The following is a 22129-nucleotide window of genomic DNA, read 5'->3' on the forward strand; positions in this document are numbered from 1 at the left end:
AATTTTGTATGTTTTGGTGTTTTTGTCTTTACAGCCCGAGGACGTGCTGTGGTTTACCAGGGGGGAATGTAGCACCCTGAGGATTCGGCTGCTACAGGAGTATTGCACCTCAACCCAGAGGTGTGATATTCCACTCCCGGGCATGGATGGAGTGTGGAACTGAGCTCGGTAGGCTGCATGCACTACACACATCCCATTTCCGGGGAACAGGCCGACGGTACTCCCACTTGGAAATGTGCAGGTACGACCGAGTCTGTTCCTGGCTGGAGTGGGAGGGGGGTGGTACATCCCATGTAGTGTAGGGGCAGATAGGGGGAGCAGCCTGGGTAAAGTTAGGAGCTCATTGGGTGCTGGTCACCTGAGCTCACACATAGAGGGTGTATATAAGGTGGGCACCAACTAAGATCAGGGTCAGATGCAGAGGATCAGATGCAGAGAGGATCAGCTGCAGAGAACAAGTGAGGAGAGAAGAAAGACCAAGACCCAGAGTGAGAGAGGAGAAAAGAGAGAGACCCAGAGCACAGAAGAGAAGGACTCTGAGATCCCAACTAAAAGCACCGGGTGAAGAGTCGGCACAGGGTACCGGAACCCAAGCTGGTGGGGGTAAAAACACTCCCCAGCCAGAGACCGGAGACCGTGGGCAGCGTTTGTCACGGTCACCCATCACATCCACCCCGAAGGCACACCACATGAAGGGTCAGGGAACCCAGGGCCAAGGGTGCCCCAACAGAAGGCCCGAGGGAGCTGGACCTAGGTGGATTACTGGTGGGGACGGCCAGAGAACGGGACAGAAAGAGAGCTCAGGGCCACGCTCCGGACTTGTTTGGGGGTTGGCTGGATCCAGGACCTGGTGGACGCAGCACGGCTCGGGTGGTCACTAGCAGCTGGAGTGACCAGTACAACATCTGCAGTAAGTAAACACCCTTAACTGCACAACCCGACTCTGTCTTCACTGCCGTCTGCACTACACCACCACAACCCCCATCCTCTGCGCCTGTCCCCTCTGAGGCTATACCCCTCCCGTTGGGGGTTATCCCACCAAGCTGCGCACCCACCATCAGCCTCAGCGGACCCTGCTGCAGCGGCGGCCACAGTGACCGCATCACAACGGGTGGCGTAGTCGACACAAAAGAACTCTTAATAACATCTGTAGGACTGCCACATAACACTGAGCTTGACGCCCTGGGCACGGGACCGGGTCACAGCCGCTCGGAGACTACAACCCCCCCCCATCTGATCCGGTGCCGGGTATTCCCCTCAAAAAGGAATATGTCCCAGGGGGCGCGTCATCTCCATGCATACATTGGAGAAGTTAAATAAAAGGAAAAAGGGGTCACAGAGAAAGTAAGACCTATACTTAATAATTAGGGAAGGTTGTTTTTTGAGAAGACTAGACTGTGGGAATATTATTTGCATACGTGTAAATGTATGGTGTAAATAACTGAAGTTGGCCACCTGTATATTTATAATGATTTTTAAAGGGAATCTCTTATCAATTTTTTTCCACCTAATCTGTGAGCAGCATGATGTAGAGACAGAGACCCTGATTCTAGTGATGTATCACTCATTGGGCTGCTTGCTGTAGGTTTGATAAAATCACTGTTTTATCAGAAGGAGATTATCACTAGAGGAGTAGTAAACCTGCAGCCATGTAGTTCTCCATATTTATTAGCTCTGTACAACCCCACCCTCACCAGTGATTGCCATTTTTCTGCCTAGGCACAGTGTACACAGAAAGCTGTCAGTGGTGTTTGGGGGGGGTTATATAAAGCTCAGCATTCAGAGAACTGGTAGAATTGTAGCAGAGAAAACAGTGATATTATTAAAACTGCATCAAGCCGCCTAGTAAGTGATACATCGCTGGAATCAGGGTCTTTGTCCCTACTTCATGTCGCTCATAGATGAACCTGGTCACAGATCTCCTTCAAAGAAGTCATCATCACAGACTGATAACTTTACACTTGTTCCATCTAAATAAAAAATGAGCCTCATACTGAGAAGAAACCACCACACTTAAGAACTGTTGTCTTGTTGCTCTGAATAAACATTGTTCTAGTGTCACGGTGTATCAAGAGTGACAGACAGTCGTTGTGGATCCGGCTGTAGAAGGTCTCTGCGCTTGGCATTGCAGACGTCTTCTTGATCCTCTCATCTCTGTAGTGTAGTGATATCCATCTTCCTTTAGGACCCAGCAATGACCTCAACCTCCTGCTGCTAATTGACACACCCTTGCTTGGTAGTTAAAAACTCTCAGCGTCTCCAGAGAGTCGAAGGTGATAGTTCTATGTTCCTCTGTCCATGCATGGAGTACTAGTAGTCAGCTAGTTTCTTCTGCACTTCCCTTAGAGGACAGTTGGCATTATCTCTCTGGTGTCTTTTCAAGCTAAGTGTATCCCCTTTGTTTGTTTACCTTGTTGTCTTTAGTTACAGTGGGGCCTGACTAGTGTTCACCCTTTCCCCTCCCTACCTAGGGCCTAGCTCTAGGGACATTCAGGGATTAGGTTTCCTGTTTGGCGATAGGTGTGCAACCTTTATAGGGACGATAGTGTAGTTAGGGTGATATTAGATCTGCCTAGGGGTCTCCACTCTCCCTTTCCCTAGTTGTTGGGCTCCCTTCTCCCTCTTCCCGTCACTGTATACTTGTTCCTTCCCTCACCTTGCGTGACATCTAGTTACCAGGTCTGTCTCAATACTCGTTTAATTCACCCTTGAGGTTGGCACAATATATTATACACCGCCTTCTGTGTACATATAAGTTAATCAGTGTGATAAGTCAACTCACATTTGCTTTAACATTATCAATGATTATCTGGGGTTTATAATAATGATCATTCTTCCCCCCAACACATCACAGTCTATACTTTTAGGTCCAACTAAAAAGTGTTTTTTTGTTTGTCGGCAGATTGCTGGGAATGGTCACATGGGCAATGATTGGGAACAGATGTTCTTCTGAATGATTCTTCTGCTGATCATCGGTCCATGAAAAATGGTCGGCCAGTTACTGAACAACACAGAAAAATCACACATGGTTATCACATGGCGATACAGAGAATGCAGATGATATGGTACTGATAAGAATAAGTAAACCTGGGTTTACACACCAGATTTCTGAGCAACCAGACTGTTGTTACAAATCCTGAAATTGGTCTTTCCCACCCAGAGATATTTTCATTAGGCCTCATTCAAACATCCATGTTTCATGAATAGAACACCTACTTATTATAGTTTATGGGGCTGTTCACACCTCCTTTATTTTGTGTTCATGGAAAAGTCACGGAGATGTGTTTTTACTGGCATCAATGAAAATTACCTATACAAGTCTATGGATCCATGAAAATCATTTTCAAATTACAGGTAAATCAAGTCCAATAGTTCTCACTCTAACAATGTTACTCATGGTTCTCTTGGAAGTTCCAATAAACTGCACTATTCTTGTTTTTAAAAATACTGAAAAGACCAACAAATCTTCCATAAACTTCACTTACACTAAAGTGAACAGGGTCTTATTTTACTAGCTTCACCATATATTACACAGATGTCCTTGGCCTCGGCAGGTAGCTTTAAGTGTTTCTTTGCTGTCATTTATAGAGACAATTTTGAAGGGGTTTGGTTTGAATATTAATTATCACATAAGAGACCTTAAATTTATTTTTAAAATTAATCCACAAGAATGGATTAAAATCTCCTATTGTAACTTCAAGGTTGTTTCTTCCAGACTTGTTCTCAGACATATGACATGTTTCTGCACATTTAAAGGTCTGCCCTCCCATGTAATAGAGTTAATTATATTGCCATAAAACATTATCCCTGTAATTCACATTGTACTGTGATGTGACATTACACTGAGATAATTCATTCACAGTGTCTAGTTAGTGTTATACTGTAACACGTGGACTTCCCATAAACCATGTAGCACAGGAGATTCCTGGCAGTGACCATTTTGTTTGCCACAATGGAAATAGAAAATAAACTAATCTTTGGAAAAGTCAAATGTCATTTAAGATAGTAATTAAAAAGAATTCAAAAGTAACATTTTAGGATGCTTAAATGAAAATACAAGTTGGAGAAAATTAGTAGTACAATAAACTTGTGCCGATATTGCTTGGAACTGCAAATTGCACTGTGTGCACAATTATTAAGCAAGTGAGTATTTTGACCATGCCATCATTTTATGCAGGTTTTATAACTCCAAGTATAAACTTGAATGCTTATTTGTTTCTAACAGATCAGTTGATACAGAATCAAGGTGTGCAGAATTATTAAGCAACTTTCCTCAGGCAAAATGAGCCAAAAAAAAGATATAACTGACTCTGAAAAGTAAAATTTATTACAAGTTTTACAGAGAGATGCAGTACTCTTGAAATTGCTAAGATATTGGGGATTGATTACAGAAACATCAAAAGTTTTGTTGCAAATAGTCATCAGGGTCACAAAAAATGTGTTTGAGAAGAATCAAACAAGAAGCAACCAGGAATCCATTATCCTCCAGTACTGTCATATTCCAGAACTGCAACCTCGCTGGAGTGCCCAGAATACAAGGTGTTCAGTGATCAGAGACATGGCCAAGGTAAGGAAGGCTGAAACCTGACCACCTGAAGGCTGTGAACTAACGTTACCTTGGGTGTGTATTTTACTGTACTTGTTAATAAAAAAAAAGGAAAAAAAAAGTCGTGGGGTCCCCCATAATTTTCAAAATCAGCAGAGGGAAAGTCGCTGGCTGGGAGCTGATGTTAATATTCTGGGAACGGGCCAATAGCCATAAAGGTTCCCAGGCTATTAATATCAGCTCACAGCTGTTTGCTTAGCCTTTATTGGTTATTATAGGAGGGACCCCCAAAAAATTGATATGGGGTACTCCCTATATTCACTAACCAGCAAAGGCTAAACAGACAGCTGCGGGCTGATATTAATAGCCTAGGAAGGGCTCATGATTATTTGCCCCCTCCCAGACTAAAAACATCACCTCTCAGCCGCCCCAGAAATGGAGCATCAATAAGATATGCCAAATCTGGCGCTTAGCCTCTGCTCTTCCCACTTGCCGCTGACATCATTCCGACAGGATAGCAATGGAGAGGTTAACCCCATAGTCAGATTGTAAAAAAACACACACCCAGAATAAAATCCTTTATTTGAAATAAAAACAGACTCCTTTATTGAAATAAAAATAAAAAAGCATTATATTCACCTTTACACCTAATCCACCGAAGTCCTTGTCCCCAGTAAAAGAGAGAAAAAAACCCCACCATAATACTCACCTTAAAGCCTAATCCCCTAAGCTCTTGTCACCTGTAAAAGACATAGAATCATAGAAAGGTAGAGTTGAAATGGACCTCTATGGTCATCTGGTCCAACCCCTTGCTCAATGCAGGATTCACTAAATCATCTCAAACAGATGTCTGTCCAGCCTCTGTTTGAAGATTTCCATTGAAGGAGAACTCACCACCTCTTGTGGCAGCCTCTTCCAATCGTTAATCACCCTCACTGTCAAAAAGTTTTTTCTAATATCTAATCTGTATATTCTTCCATTCAGTTTCATTCCATAGTCTTTCTTTGTGCAAATTATTATTATTATTATTTATTATTGAATGAGAATAAAGCTGATCCCTCTACAGTGTGACAGCCCTTGAGATATTTTTATTTATTTTCTTTTAAAAAGATGTGTTTTTAGGACACAATTATAAATGTGGACACTGAAAATTAACTTGATTGTCTGGGGTACTGCAATTCAGAGAAATGTTTCTTGGAGATGGAGTCAGAGGATCTGATTATGTAGCATATTAGTCTTAAATCCTCGGGAGAATAGAGTGCATGGGTCATGTGGTAGAGAGAGATGTAGTGTGGTGCGGCACTCTGGGGAGCTTTGTAGGTGACAGTGATAAGTTCATACTGTATGCTGTAACGGGTTGGTAACCAGTGCAGCGATGGGCACAGCGTGGAGGCATCAGTGTAGTGGTTGTACAGAAAAATAAGCCTGGTTGCTGTATCAGAATGCATTGAGGAGAGGAGAGTTTGGAGATGAGAAGACTTATTAGTAATTAGTTACGATAATCAATCTGAGTAGGAATCATGGAAACAACAGAATTTCATAGAATCATAGAATGTTAGAGTTGGAAGGGACCTCCTGGGTCATCTGGTCCAACCCCCTGCTCAAAGCAGGATTCACTAAATCATCTCAGACAGATGTATGAAGACGTCCATTGAAGGGGAACTCACCACCTCTCGTGGCAGCCTGTTCCACTCATTGATCACCCTGTCAAAAAGTTTTTTCTAATATCTAATCTGTGTCTCCTCCCATTCAGTTTCATCGCATTGCTTCTAGTCTTTCCTTGTGCAAATGAGAATAAAGATGATCCTTCTACAATGTGACAGCCCTTGAGATATTTGTAGACAGCTATTAAGTCTCCTCTCAGTCTTCTTTTTTGCAAGCTAAACATTCCCAAATCCTGCAACCGTTCCTCATAAGACATGGTTTGCAGACCGGTCACCATTCTGGTTGCTCTTCTCTGAACTTGCTCCAGTTTGTCGATGTCTTTTTTAAAATGTGGTGCCCAAAACTGGACACAGTATTCCAGATGAGGTCTGACCAAATAGGAGTAAAGTGTGATAATGACTTCACGTGATCTAGACTGTATGCTTCTGTTAATACATCCCAGAATTGTATTTGCCTTTTTTGCTGCTGCATCACACTGTTGACTCATGTTCAGTCTATGATCTATTAGTATACCTAAGTCTTTTTCACATGTACTGTTGCTTAGCTCTATTCCTCCCATTCTGTATATTCTTTTTTCATTTTTATTGCCCAGATGTAGTACTTTGCATTTTTCCGTGTTAAAAACCATTCTGTTAGTTGCTGCCCACTGCTCCAGTTTATTTAGGTCTTTTTGAATCCTCTCTCTCTCTTCTCTAGTATTAGCTATCCCTCCTAGCTTTGTGTCGTCAGCAAATTTAATCAGTTTGCCCTCAATTTCTTCATCTAAATCATTGATAAAGATGTGAACAATACAGGTCCCAGGACAGAGCCCTGTGGTACCCCACTTGAGACATTCATCCAGCTGGATGTGAAGTCATTTACGACCACTCTTTGAGTCCGATCACTAAGCCAGTTATGAATCCACCTAACAGTTGCCTGGTCCATTCCATACTTGGTCATTTTTTCAATAAGGATGGTGTGAGATACTTTGTCAAATGCTTTGCTGAAGTCAAGATATACTATATCTACAGCATTTTCCTGATCCACCCAGTCAGTGATTCTGTCATAGAAGAAAATTAAGTTAGTCTGACATGACTTGTTCGTTACAAACCCATGCTGACTCTGGTTAATCACTTCATTTTTATCCAGGTACTTACATACATGTTGTTTAATAATTTGTTCAAAGATCTTTCCTGGTATAGAAGTCAGACTCACCGGCGTTTAGTTCCCTGGGTCCACCTTCTTCCCCTTTTTGAAGATAGGAACAACATTTGCTCTTCTCCAGTCTTCTGGGACTTCTCCTGTTCTCCAAGAATTTTCAAAGATTATGGAGAGTGGTTCTAAAATTTCTTCTACGATCTCCTTCCAATTTGTTGAAGTTTTGATGCTAAAAGTGCACAAAAACAATACAATGAGTATTTACCATAGAAGTATGTGTTACCAAGGCTCTAGGGGTCTCTAAATGCCAACATAAGCTGTATAAAGTGCACAAGAGTTTACTGTATTTTACATCTCTATTGCTGGCTCAATAGCAAATATCATAATAAACATTAATTACTCTACACAAACTGTGAAAGACCTGATTATCTTTATATTTTCTACGTACATAGCTTGTTAGGTTCCAAAGGAAAAACCTTGACATTTATAGTTGTAAGGGTTAGCGAATCTTTGGCTCCAGACCCTCCTGCTGGTCACATGATACGCACTCAGCACACAAGACGTTTAGCTTACACCGGAGATGCTGTTTCATGTGTTCCTGTACTGAGCAGTCTTATTAAAGCCTGATACTGAAGGAGTCCTGACAAGCAGATCTGACCAGTTACACAACATGTCAGTTCCCACATAGCTGGATATATTAGGCATGTATGATGCAATGTAACCTGGTATTCAGAAGATAATTCCTGGAAAGTAGAACCACATGCCTTGCACTTTACACATAAGTGTGTTAGAAAATATAAACACACAAAGACACATTGTATGTCTTTTAAGAGAACCTGTCAGCCCCTTCATGCTGACCTTTGTGACAGTAGCAAAAAGTAATGACAGACCCACTGATTTCAGCGGATTGTCATTTATGTTTGATTATGCTGCAGTTTGGGAAAACTTCCATTTAAGACATTGCAGTGCAATGGAAAAGACTGTGAGATGGAGGTCCGATGTATTCATGACATGCAGGAATCTCTGTTTGAGCAATAACGCAGAGAAACTGTCAATCAGTGGTGGGCAGTGTGAGTCCGCATCTCATGAATACCTAGGACCCTGTCTCACAGTTTTGTCAATCACATTACAATAATTAAACCAAACACTCCAACAAGCTACACCACATTCACACATACAGTGCCCAGCATAAATGAGTACACCTCCTTTGAAAAATAAGATTTTAATCAACATCTCATTGAATACAAGTCTGAGTGTTATACAAAATGTTTTTACCCCATAACATGAAATTAAGTTTAATAATATAATTGTCATTACAAAATCTTTAGTTTTACTCAAATTAGTTAATGCAAAAATGAATATCCCCTACATTAAAAACAACTACAAGAACTACTTCATTTAGAGCTTGGATACTGGATGGAGAGTGATGACAACTTATCTCTTCAGAATTCCCCATAGATGTTCGTTAGATTTCAGGGCAGGAGACACACTTGGCCACTGAGTCACTTTCACCCTGTTCTTCTTCAGAAATGCAGTGGCATTGCAACATTGCAGTGTTGAACTAGCAATTATATGTGCCTTTTACTTAAAGAGATGTATTTATATTGCCAATATACCTTTTTGCTGTTTAATGTAGCTCCCTAATTCTCCTCTCTTTCTTGCTTTCCCTTCCCCCTCTTTTTTCTCATGATTACCCATACTTCAGGGTTTAATAATGTCTTGTCCTGTCCTTTGGATAATCGCACATTAAAGCAAATTGTTATATCTGTTTTGTTATGCACTCACTGTGGGAGCAGTGTGCGCGTGCCTCTTTTCTCCTCCCCCCGTGTGTTCGCCGTTCCCTGGCGTCTTTATATCGGTCCTGGCGGGCGCGGGTGTCCTTCGGACTCTGGGCCTGCTGTGCTTGGCTTGAGGGCCGGGGTGGGTGTGCCGCGGGTGCAGCGATTGATGCATGCGCCGGACAGCTGCTCCTATTGGTGAGTGGGAAACCATGTGACATGGTCACATGGTATAAAGGTCCTGCAGGTGATCTTTCTCCTCACTTCCCCTTGAGAAAGCGTGCGGGTGGCACCCGAAACGTGCGTTGGGGCGCAGCATTTCTCAGCCTTTTGCACTCCGGGCTGGGCCAGATTTGTTTCCTAATAATGGGTAAGGTTACTTATTCATGAAGATCTTAGGATTACTTGGGGCATAATTTCTATACTATAAAAAAAACTCTTCATATAAATTTCTATTTATGTTACCTCTGCTCCTTATCCTAGATTTACTATTAGTGTGACAGTCAAACTTTTGGTCACTGTGGCTTGTACCCGGAATGTTTATTACCATTTCTGTCTATCATGTCTATTTTTATGTGATTTCAATGTGATTTTTAATCTATTTTCTCTAATAAAAACATGTATATTTTTATAAAAAAAGAGATACTCCTTTGTTTCTCCTGTTTGACATATATTTCTCTGTTGGAGTATGTAGTTATATATTATATGCACTAATGATCTATAAGGGTCTCACTTAGATTAACTAATTATGCCCATGGAATTTTCTTTAATCATTTTGTGTTTTTCTGTGTTTCTCACAGCTGAATCCGGGCCGTGCATGGATTTTAGAGCCCGTGACAAGGCGTGGCTATCCCAGATAAATGAAGTTTTTAATGATGTGGTAATATTGTGGAGAGTGGTGGCAAGTGTCTTCAAGACATTACTTTTAAATATAAGGATTTGCTAAGAAAAAGGACGAAAACCTGGTGGAATAGGGCCTTTCTGGAAAAGTACTTGCAGGCAGGCATAATACTAAGAGGACTCCATGTGCAGGTCTTTCCATCCTTTGACATAAGTGATGATTCATTTAAGAATACTTGGGAAGAATATTCCAATGCATGTTCTAAAGGTTTTTTAGAACTTTTGAGCGAACTGAATCGTAAATCCCTGGTTACAATGGAGTTAGAGATTGAGGAACTTCAATTGATCATAAGAAAGGAACTATTTGGTGAGGTATTAAATAAATTTAATGAGGACATTGATAAAGATGTTCAAAAATGGGCGAATGAAGCACAATCAGTGAAAACTAAAAAGTTCCAGTGAGATCTTAATGATCTACGCAGTGGCCGTGTATATAAATGGAGGAGTATTAATGATCGCTCACGTCCTCGCTTTCGCAATAATTCTAGATCTAGATCGACCTCTATCAGATCTAGTGTTGAGCCACCCCCGTAGTGTTCGAGTTCGGTTCGGTTCGTCGAACACCCGTGTGGTCGCCGAACTGTTCGTCGAACTGTTCGTCGAACACCTTCGAACACCGTTAAAACCAATGGCAGGCAAACAAAAACACATAGAAACACATAGAAAACACCTTCAAAGGTGTCCAAAAGCTGACAAACTGCTCTGAAGACACAACTAACACATGGAAAAGTGACAAGTACATATAGTCATGCGAAAAGAAAAGAGGTGGAGGAGTAAAAGGAGGGGGAGACAGAGATATAGGCATGTCATGCCCTTCTAAAATCCAAAAAGTGAGAAGCCGACACGTTCAGTCCGCTCCTGCCCGTGCCACCTCCGCGTCGCCGGGTTTGTGCCAGAGCCGCGGTGAACCCTGACGGCCAGCCCCCCTCTCCCAATACTGGTGCCTGTCCGCTGGTGGGTCGAGCGAGCCCCCCTGTGGTGGAGGCAGCTCTAAGCTTTTTAATTTAAATTGTCTCTCTAATTTGAATGAATACACTTTAAATCCATTTACAAGGATCTATTGGAGGGCAAGTCTCATGCCAGCAGCCGCGTAATTCCAGCTCCAGTAGCGTCCACTAAAGCTGCTGCAGTTAAAAAGCTTTTATAAAGATCGAGCTCGGCTGTCCACCGCAAGGCATCCTACTGCCAGTCCCAGCCCCTATGCCTTGGGGTGCCTCCTGATGCTCTTCACTGAGTATCCCGTGGTCCCGAAGCATTTCCTTTGAAAAAATTAAGTGTCCAAACTACAGGTGGTGTAGCTTGCTTAACAGCCGGGATAATCCGCTGACTAGTAGACACTGCTACTAGGCACAAAGTATTTCCTGGGCTAGATGCAGTTAAAAATTTGTAATTAGATACTCTCGTTGGATGCTGAGAAAGCATTCCATAGAGTCTCCTGGCACGCCATATATGATTCTCTTAAAAAGCTTGGGATAGGGGTCTAGGGGACCCTTTTATAGCCAAAATCACGGCCCTGTATCGCAATACGTCACCTAGGCTGAAGATAAATGGAACTGTAGCACCCTGAGGGCTCGGTTGCTACAGAGGTATTGCACCTCACCCAGAGGTGTGATATCTCACTCTCAGGTAAGGATGTAGTGTGGATCAGGACCCGACACCTGCATGCATTACACCACATTGCCGTGGGGCAGGGCGACCAATATGCCCCTGAGATGGGCACGACAGTCCCTGTCCCTGGCTGGAGTGGGGGGAGGGAACACTGAGGAAGGGGAACCCTGTAGTGCAGGAGCAGGGAGGAAGCAGTTCCTGGGTGCATTGAGAAGGGAGTATAAAAGGTGGGCACCATCTTAGTTCAGTGCAGAGAAGTCTGAGCAGAAGTGGCAGGGAGCAGGGGCTCTGCATGAGCTCTGCTCCGGAGGCGGGCCTAGTAGCAGAGGCCCAGGCCTGGAAGAGGGAGAAGGAAGGAAGAGGAGCGGAGAAGGCTCCAGGAACGAGGAACGAAGGGATCCCAGGGGTGCGAATGGGCGAGTCGCCACCGCACGCCCGAATCCACCTGCGTGGAGGGGTCAGGCCAAAGGGGGAGACCGGTCCCCGAAACTAGTGGAGGCAGGAAACGACCCTCAGCTAGAAACAGGAGGCTGTGACATTTTATGTGGCGCAGCCCCTCGCTACACCCGCTAGGAAGGCACCACATAGGGTCAGGGAAACTGGCGCCAAGTTTACCAAGAGGAGGCCCGAGGCAGCCGGACAGAAGGGTTGGTAAGAAAGGCCAGACAAAGGACACACAAAGGGGGTCCTGTGAAGCGCTCCAAAGTTATCTGGGAGTTGTCTGAGCCCCTCACCTGGTGAGCACAGTACGACGTGGGCAGCCGTTACCTGCAGACGTGGTCTGGATAATAAGAACTGTGAGTAAAGGCCCTGGACTGCATCACTGACTCCGTGTCGTTACTGCTGCTGCCCTGCACCATCACCCCCATCCTCCGCATACACTGCCCTGAGGCTATACTCCTCCCGTGGGGAGTTATGCTACGCTCTGCTGCACCCACAACACCAGCCTCAGCGGTCTGCCCTGGAGTGGCGGTTCACTCTGACCGCAATCCACGGGTGGCGTAGTCGGACATTTAAACATCAAAACCACATAAATAGTTCCGCCACTGGTTTGACCGCCCTGAGCCACGGAACCGGGTCGCCGCCACGGAGACTACAACCACCAGCATCCACCAAAAAGGGTCCGGCTCCGGGTGTCCCAAGGCCCAAGGGGCGCGTCAGAACATTTTCATCACCTTTCACAATCACCAATGGGACAAGGCAGGGATGTTCTCTGTCCCCTCTCTTATACATCCTAGTGACGGAGCACCTGCTCTCATCAATTCGCCATAACCCCAATATTAGGTGGATTGAGGTGGGAGGCACCGAGTACAAGTGCTCTCTATTTGCTGATGATGTCCTAGTATATATCACTCAATCACATATATCCATCCATGCTGTTATGGCTGAAATAGATCACTTTGTTACATGGTCAAATTTTAAAATCAATGCAGCGAAGTCTGAGGCCCTCGATGTCTCCCTCCCCAAATCCATATAAGATTCCATCCAGTCCAACTTTCCCTTTGCCTGGCCCTCACAGGGTATCAAATACTTAGGAATTCCTATTCATAGAGACCTCTCCCATCTATGTTATCTTAATTTTGGGCCCTTTATTGAACAACTCCATACAGACCACGGTTGGCAAGTTAGAACTGTAAGATTCACTACGTGAACCACTGGTGTTTTGTGGAAAAGCACATGTACACTGTGTTCCAAATTATTATGTATTATTATAAAAAGTGTTTAGGAGTGATAAGGGAAGAATTTGTTTGTTTGTCAGTTAAACTCATTGATGGTGATGTGTGTCAGGGCTCTTTATTAGTGTTGAGCCACCCCCGTAGTGTTCGAGTTCGGTTCGGTTCGTCGAACACCCGTGTGTTCCCCGAACTGTTCGTCGAACTGTTCGTCGAACACCTTCGAACACCGTTAAAACCAATGGCAGGCAAACAAAAACACATAGAAACACATAGAAAACACCTTCAAAGGTGTCCAAAAGCTGACAAACTGCTCAGAAGACATAACTAACACATGGAAAAGTGACAAGTACATATAGTCATGCGAAAATAAAAGAGGTGGAGGAGTAAAAGGAGGGGGAGACACAGATATAGGCATGTCATGCCCTTCTAAAATCCAAAAAGTGAGAAGCCGACACGGCCAGTCCGCTCCTGCCCGTGCCACCTCCGTGTCGCCGGGTTTGTGCCAGAGCCGCGGTGAACCCTGACGGCCAGCCCCCCTCTCCCAATACTGGTGCCTGTCCGCTGGTGGGTCGAGCGAGCCCCCCTGTGGTGGAGGCAGCTCTAAGCTTTTTAATTTAAATTGTTTCTCTAATTTGAATGAATACACTTTAAATCCATTTACAAGGATCTATTGGAGGGCAAGTCTCATGCCAGCAGCCGCGGTAATTCCAGCTCCAGTAGCGTCCACTAAAGCTGCTGCAGTTAAAAAGCTTTTATAAGGATCGAGCTCGGCTGTCCACCGCAAGGCATCCTACTGCCAGTCCCAGCCCCTATGCCTTGGGGTGCCTCCTGATGCTCTTCACTAAGTATCCCATGGTCCCGAAGCATTTCCTTTGAAAAAATTAAGTGTCTAAACTACAGGTGGTGCAGCTTGCTTAACAGCCGGGATAATCCGCTCACTAGCAGACACTGCTACTAGGCACAAAGTATTTCCTGGGCTAGATGCAGTTAAAAATTTGTAATTAGATACTGTCGTTGGATGCTGAGAAAGCATTCCATAGAGTCTCCTGGCACGCCATATATGATTCTCTTAAAAAGCTTGGGGTAGGGGTCTAGGGGACCCTTTTATAGCCAAAATCACGGCCCTGTATCGCAATACGTCACCTAGGCTGAAGATAAATGGAACTGTAGCACCCTGAGGGCTCGGTTGCTACAGACGTATTGCACCTCACCCAGAGGTGTGATATCTCACTCTCAGGTAAGGATGGAGTGTGGATCAGGACCCGACACCTGCATGCATTACACCACATTGCCGTGGGGCAGGGCGACCAATATGCCCCTTAGATGGGCACGACAGTCCCTGTCCCTGGCTGGAGTGGGGGGAGGGAACACTGAGGAAGGGGAACCCTGTAGTGCAGGAGCAGGGAGGAAGCAGTTCCTGGGTGCATTGAGAAGGGAGTATAAAAGGTGGGCACCATCTTAGTTCAGTGCAGAGAAGTCTGAGCAGAAGTGGCAGGGAGCAGGGGCTCTGCATGAGCTCTGCTCCGGAGGCGGGCCTAGTAACAGAGGCCCAGGCCTGGAAGAGGGAGAAGGAAGGAAGAGGAGCGGAGAAGGCTCCAGGAACGAGGAATGAAGGGATCCCAGGGGTGCGGACGGGCGAGTCGCCACCGCACGCCCGAATCCACCTGCGTGGAGGGGTCAGGCCAAAGGGGGAGACCGGTCCCCGAACTAGTGGAGGCAGGAAACGACCCTCAGCTAGAAACCGGAGGCTCTGACATTTTATGTGGCGCAGCCCCTCGCTACACCCGCTAGGAAGGCACCACATAGGGTCAGGGAAACTGGCGCCAAGTTTACCAAGAGGAGGCCCGAGGCAGCCGGACAGAAGTGTTGGTAAGAAAGGCCAGACAAAGGACACACACAAAGGGGGTCCTGTGAAGTGCTCCAAAGTTATCTGGGAGTTGTCTGAGCCCCTCACCTGGTGAGCACAGTACGACGTGGGCAGCCGTTACCTGCAGACGTGGTCTGGATAATAAGAACTGTGAGTAAAGGCCCTGAACTGCATCACTGACTCCGTGTCGTTACTGCTGCTGCCCTGCACCATCACCCCCATCCTCCGCATACACTGCCCTGAGGCTATACTCCTCCCGTGGGGAGTTATGCTACGCTCTGCTGCACCCACAACACCAGCCTCAGTGGTCTGCCCTGTAGCGGCGGTTCACTCTGACCGCAATCCACGGGTGGCGTAGTCGGACATTTAAACATGAAAACCACATAAATAGTTCCGCCACTGGTTTGACCGCCCTGAGCCACGGAACTGGGTCGCCGCCACGAAGACTACAACCACCAGCATCCACCAAAAAGGGTCCGGCTCCGGGTGTCCCAAGGCCCAGGGGGTGCGTCAGAACATTTTCATCACCTTTCACAATCACCAATGGGACAAGGCAGTGATGTCCTCTGTCCCCTCTCTTATACATCCTAGTGACGGAGCACCTGCTCTCATCAATTCGCCATAACCCCAATATTAGGTGGATTGAGGTGGGAGGCACCGAGTACAAGTGCTCTCTATTTGCTGATGATGTCCTAGTATATATCACTCAATCACATATATCCATCCATGCTGTTATGGCTGAAATAGATCACTTTGTTACATGGTAAAATTTTAAAATCAATGCAGCGAAGTCTGAGGCCCTCGATGTCTCCCTCCCCAAATCCATATAGGATTCCATCCAGTCCAACTTTCCCTTTGCCTGGCCCTCACAGGGTATCAAATACTTAGGAATTCCTATTCATAGAGACCTCTCCCATCTATGTTATCTTAATTTTGGGCCCTTTATTGAACAACTCCATACAGACCACGGTTGGCAAGTTAGAACTGTAAGATTCACTACGTGAACCACTGGTGTTTTGTGGAAAAGCACATGTACACTGCGTTCCAAATTATTATACAAAAAGTGTTTAGGAGTGATAAGGGAAGAATTTGTTTGTTTGTCAGTTAAACTCATTGATGGTGATGTGTGTCAGGGCTCTTTATATCACTGTAAGCAATTGCAGACACCTGTGCTAATTAGTTTGGCAGGTGTGTCCAATGAAAGGCAAGACTACTTAAGAAGGCTCTCTCACATTATTAAGCAGCCTACATTTTCTGCCAAAATGGGAAAGAAAAAGGATGTGTCGGCTGCTGAGAAGCAACAAATTGTGGAGTGTTTAGGTCAAGGCATGACTACAATCAACATTGTGCGATGATCAGGATGAAGTGTCTTGGCAATCAAGAAGTATGTAGCTGATTCACAGTACACACGTGTGCGTGCTGATAAGGGCAAATTGAGGACTCTTTCCTACAGGCAATTACGTCAGGTTGAAAGAGCAGCGGCAAAAAAGCCTTGTCATAGCAGCAGACAAGTTTTTGAAGCTGCTTGTGCCTCCAACGTCCCCCGAACAACAAGATGCAGGGTCCTTCAGAGGTTTGCAGCTGTGCATGCGCCATCCTGTCGACCTCCTCTATCCACTTCACACAAGCAGAAACGGCTCCAGTGGGCCAAACATTACATGAAGACTGATTTCAAAACTGTTTTGTTCACGGATGAGTGCCGTGCAGCGCTCGATGGTCCAGATGGATGGAGTGGAGGATGGCTGGTTGATGGACACCCCACGCAAACACGGCTACAGCGCCAACAAGGAGGAGGTGGAGTAATGTTTTGGGCTGGAATCATGGGGAGAGAGATTGTCGGCCCCTTTAGGATCCCTGAAGGCGCTAAAGATGAACTCCATAATGTATGTGGATTTTCTCAAACAGCACTTCCTGCCATGGTTCAAGAAGAAGAACCGTGTATTTCACAGCAAGATCATTTTTCTGCATGATAATGCACCATCTCATGCTGCACATAAAACATCTGCATCTCTGGCTGATATGGGCATAAAAAGGGACAAACTTATGGTGTGACCCCCATGCTCCCCTGACCTCTACCCCATTCAGAACCTTTGGAGCATCATTAAAAGGAGTGTCTATGATGGCGGGAGGCAGTTCACATCTAAGCAACAGCTCTGGGAGGGTATTCTGTCCTCATGCAAAACAATTGAAGCAGAAACCATCCAAAACCTGACAAATTCAATGGACGAGAGAGTTCAGAAGCTCCTTTCGAACAAGGGGTCCTATGTGAAAATGTAACATCACCTAGAATAAAGTTTTGAGTTGAAAACTGTTTGATTTCAGTTTCTAACAACCTGCTAATGCTTATAATTTCAAAAATGACCATTTTTTTGGTCTTTATTAAAATGAAAAGGTTGATCGAAAAGTTTGGGGGATCTAAAAGTGTGGCAACCCAGTAGTCATGATTACTTCGAATTCTGACAATATGAGGGTCATGCTGCAGGTAGTGCAGCAAGAAGGCACTTATGTGCCTTGCGCATCTCGGAGCCCCAAAATTATTTTCCGGGCTAGATGCAGCTAAAAATTATTTTTAATTTTAAATCTGGTGAAGCTTTAGTATAGATGGCCTAATAGGATCAGTGCTGCACACTGCTACAAAGCCCAAATTATTTTCCAGTCAAGATACAGATAAACATGATTAGTAATTTGAAAGCTTAAAACGGTTGGTAGGGTGATTTTAACCAATCATCAAGCTTTTACTCTCCCCAGGATGACACAGGGGTAGAAAAGTCGTTTCGGATCCATGATTTGTTCATCTTTATGAACGTGAGTCTGTCTACATTATCAGTGGAGAGCCGCGTGCACTTATCTGTCAGCACACCACCAGCAGCGCTGAACACACGTTCAGACAGAACGCTGGCTGCGGGGCATGACAAGATCTCCAAGGCGTAAGTGGCTAGCTCCGGCCATTTATCCAGATTGGAAGCCCAAAAAGAGCAAGGGTCCAGTGACACAGTCGTGGCTTCAATGTTTACTTGGAGATACTCCTGTACCATCGTCTCTAGGCGTTGACTATGTGTCAGACTTCTTGTCTCCTGTGGCCTTGCAAAGGATGGGCTAAAAAAGTGGTGAAATGATTCCGCAAAATTGATGTTACCAGCAGATACTGTGGTTCTGTTACGGTTTGAGTGCTGAACACTTGACGGTCCCACGGTTGGCAAGTTGGAACTGTGAGATTCACTACGTGCACCACTGGTATTTTGTGGAAAAGCACATGTAAGATTCTGCAACAGTCTCTGCTGATACTCCTGCATGCGTGCATCCCTTTCTATGGCAGGAATAATTTCTGCAAATTTACTTTTGTACCGGGGATCTAACAGTGTGGCAACCCAGTAGTCAGGATTATTTCTAATTCTCACAATTCGAGGGTCATGTTGCAGGTAGTGCAGCAAGAAGGCACTCATGTGTGTTGCGCTTCCAGGAGCACCAAGTCCCTGTTGTGTTGGTGGCGAGGTAACAATCATGCTTCCTTCCTCTGTCCTCTCCCCCCAACCTCGCACAACAGAAATGTGATCAAGGTCTCCCTCATCTGATGAGTCTTCCATCAGTTCGTCCTCCACTTCTTCCTGGGCTCCTGCACCTTCCTCACTAGTTTGGCTGCTACCATGCGCCCTGGTAAAACCATCTCCCCACCCTCACATGCCTGCCGCCTTGGTGCTGCCGACCGTCTGGACCTTGCAGATGTTAGCCCTTCCGCATACAACTCCTCCTCCTCTACTTCCTCCACCTCCTCTTGTGCCACCACCTGACTCCGAATTCTGTTTAACATGTGCTCCAGCATGTAAATCACCGGAATAGTCATGCTGATAATGGCATCGTCAGCACTAAACATCTTCGTCGCCATTTCAAAACTGTGCAGAAGGGTGCATAGGTCCCTGATCTGAGACCACTCCTCCAGCGTGATTTGCCCCACCTCTGAATCTCGTTGGCCCAGGCTATACGTCAGAACGTATTGCACCAGGGCTTGTCGGTGCTGCCACAGTCGCTGCAACATGTGCAGAGTTGAATTCCACCGGGTAGGCACATCGCATTTTAGCCGGTGAAGTGGCAGGCCCAACGACTTCTGTAGAGATGTAAGTCGCTGAGCTGCGGGATGCGAACGGCGGAAGTGAGCACACAGCGACCGTGCCCTCTGCAGAAGGCCATCTAGTCTGGGATAGTGGGCTAAAAATTGCTGGACAACCAGGTTCAACACGTGAGCCATACAAGGCACGTGTGTGACATTGCCCCGGCGAAGGGCCGCACCCAGGTTTGCAGCATTGTCGCACACGGCCTTCCCTGGTTTCAGGTCCAGTGGAGACAACCATTCATGAAATTGGTTCTCCAGAGCTGACCACAACTCCTCAGCTGTGTGACTCACATTTCCCAGACATTTCAATGTAAAAACCGCCTGATGACGTTGAGCCCTACTGCCAGCATAGTAAGGAGGTGTGCAGGATCCCTTCTGCGCAGTTAGAAAGCTTGTGGCATGACCAGACAGGCTTTGGGTGCAGGTGGAAGACCGAGAGGAGGTTGAGGAGGCAGAAGCAGTGGAGGAACTTTGACATAAAGAGGATTGACGCACAACTCGTGGGGACGGCAAGACTTGGACAGCAGCCCCTTGTCTTGCTGTCACCATAGTTACCCAGTGCCCAGTCAGCGACATGTAACGCCCCTGTCCATGCCTACTCGTCCAAGTGTCTGTGGTGAAATGCACCCTGTCACACACAGAGTTTCTCAAAGAAGCGGTGATGTTGTGTGCGACATGCTGGTGGAGCACAGGCACACCTTTCTTTGAGAAGTAGTGCCGACTGGGCATCTGGTACTGGGGCACTGCGACGGACATAAGGTCTCGAAAATCCTCTGTGTCCACCAGGCGGAAAGGCAGCATTTCTGTAGCCAAGAGCTTGCAGATGGTGAAATTCAACCTCTTAGCTTTCTCATGGCTAGGAGGAAATGGTCTTTTACTTGTCCACATCTGAGGGACCGAGGGCTGGCTATTGTGCTTAGACGGGGTTGATAAGGGTGTCCCCGGCAAACTGCCGGTCTGTGAGGAAGATGCAGGCGGACATGTTAGGTTGCCTTGATCCAAAGGTGGTGCTATCGATGTCGGACAGCGCTCAACACCAGCTGGTGTTACCACCTCCAAAGAAAATGATGACCTGCCAATCACGCTGGCTGTTGCGGGTAAAGAGGTGGCAGGTCTGCGCCCCAAAACAGGTGTGACTGCTGTCCCCCCAGTCACAGAGGATGAAGAGGCCGCGGATGCACAAGATATGGCAGACGGTGATTGGCCCGGCCGGCTAGGCCGCATTGTAGCACACTGAGCTTCCCACTGCAACTTATGCTTCATGTCCATGTGCCGGTTCATGCATGAAGTACTCAAACTATGTATTTTTTGGCCTCTACTTAGCTTTTGCTGACAAATGTTACAGATAAAACGAGTTGGGTCATCTTTATCGATCTGAAAAAATGCTCAGGCTATGCAAGGCTTAGCACCCATGCGACCTGAAGAGCCACCACGACTTGTGGTGAGAGGCAGAGTTGTGTTTGAGGATGCAGTTGTTGACGTGCTTCCAGTACTACGTCTCTGTCCAGGAAGGCGCAACCTGACCTCGTCATCACTAGCATCTTCCTCCACCTCCTCTGCTGACCTCATCTCTTGGCTGACTGTGGGTTGACAGTAAGTGGGATCTCCGACCTCATCATCATCACCCTGTGCGTTATCACACCCGTCGTCCTCAGAGCCAACCTGTTCCTGCCCTGACAAAAAACTAAAGTTGTCGCTCCAATCAGGTATTTGAGTCTTATCATCGTCTTCCTCATTGTCTCCACCAATAGGAGTTACAGTTTGGGAATGAGGGTCTACATTATGGTCAGAACCTTCTGCGTCTGGTCCTGGATCCGACTCATAAAGATTCTGGGCATCAGTGCAGATCATTTCCTCGTCTGGATTCACAGAAGCGCTGGAGTCGACCTCTGATTCCCAGGCTATAGTATGAGTAAACAGCTCTGCAGACTCAACCATCTGTTCTACCTCATACTCAGACGGGCAGCTGGAGATTTGGGAGCTGTGAGGAAGCAAGTGCGATTTGGGTGACACCTTTGAGGACTGGAGTATTTGTGATGTTGAAGTTGATGTGGAGGAGAGCCCACTTAAAGGAGCACTTGATATCCGTTGAAGCACCTGCTGTTTTTGTGCCTCATCTGGAATTTGTAGCGATTGGCGTGGCCGTAAGAAAGGGATCTTATCACATTGTCCGCTAAAAGAAGTAGACATTTTAGTTTGGCTGGAAGATGGTCTTTCTTCTGCAGATGTTACTGTTGCTTTAACACCTACCCCACGGACACAACCTTTTTTCCCCTTCCCAACACGCCTATTCCCCTTTCCACCAGCAGCAGGCCTTTTTCCACTCATTTTGGTGGTTAACTAATTCACAACTCTGGAGTTGTTTGCACAAAAAAACAATGGATGGTAACCGAGCAGAGCTGAGTGGCCAAACTGTGGTATTAGGCCAAAACTATTGGCTGGGTTAGATGCAGAAAAAAATTATTTTGAATTTGCAACCTGATGGAGGTCAGTATAGATGGACTAATAGACCAAGTCCCACACACCGCTAGAAGCCCAACTATTTTTTCAGAGCTAGATGCAGAAAAAAATTATATTCAATTTGCAACCTGCTGGAGGTCAGTATAGAAGGACTAATAGAACAAGTCCCACACACTGCTAGAAGCCCAAATATTTTTTCAGAGCTAGATGCAGAAAAAAATTATTTTTAATTTGCAACCTGATGGAGGTCAGTATAGATGGACTAATAGACCAAGTCCCACACACTGCTAGAAGCCCAAATATTTTTTCAGAGCTAGATGCAGAAAAAAATTATTTTTAATTTGCAACCTGATGGAGGTCAGTATAGATGGACTAATAGACCAA

At 45.7% G+C, this 22129-nt stretch overlaps 1 long non-coding RNA gene across 1 annotated transcript; it reads right to left on the reverse strand.

Annotated features, from left to right (window-relative positions):
• Window positions 1-1915: 1915 nt before the first annotated feature.
• On the reverse strand, window positions 1916-7967 carry LOC141258057 (uncharacterized). Its single transcript, XR_012318184.1, has 3 exons — window positions 7797-7967; window positions 7406-7577; window positions 1916-3001 (listed from the first exon to the last, which is right to left on the reverse strand). It is a non-coding gene; the product is annotated as an uncharacterized lncRNA (long non-coding RNA).
• Window positions 7968-22129: the final 14162 nt, after the last annotated feature.

Source organism: Phyllobates terribilis, unplaced genomic scaffold, assembly GCF_046119375.1.
Source record: "Phyllobates terribilis strain yellow unplaced genomic scaffold, ASM4611937v1 Scaffold_3__8_contigs__length_932513732, whole genome shotgun sequence".
In the NCBI taxonomy this organism is placed as follows: Eukaryota; Metazoa; Chordata; class Amphibia; order Anura; family Dendrobatidae; genus Phyllobates; species Phyllobates terribilis.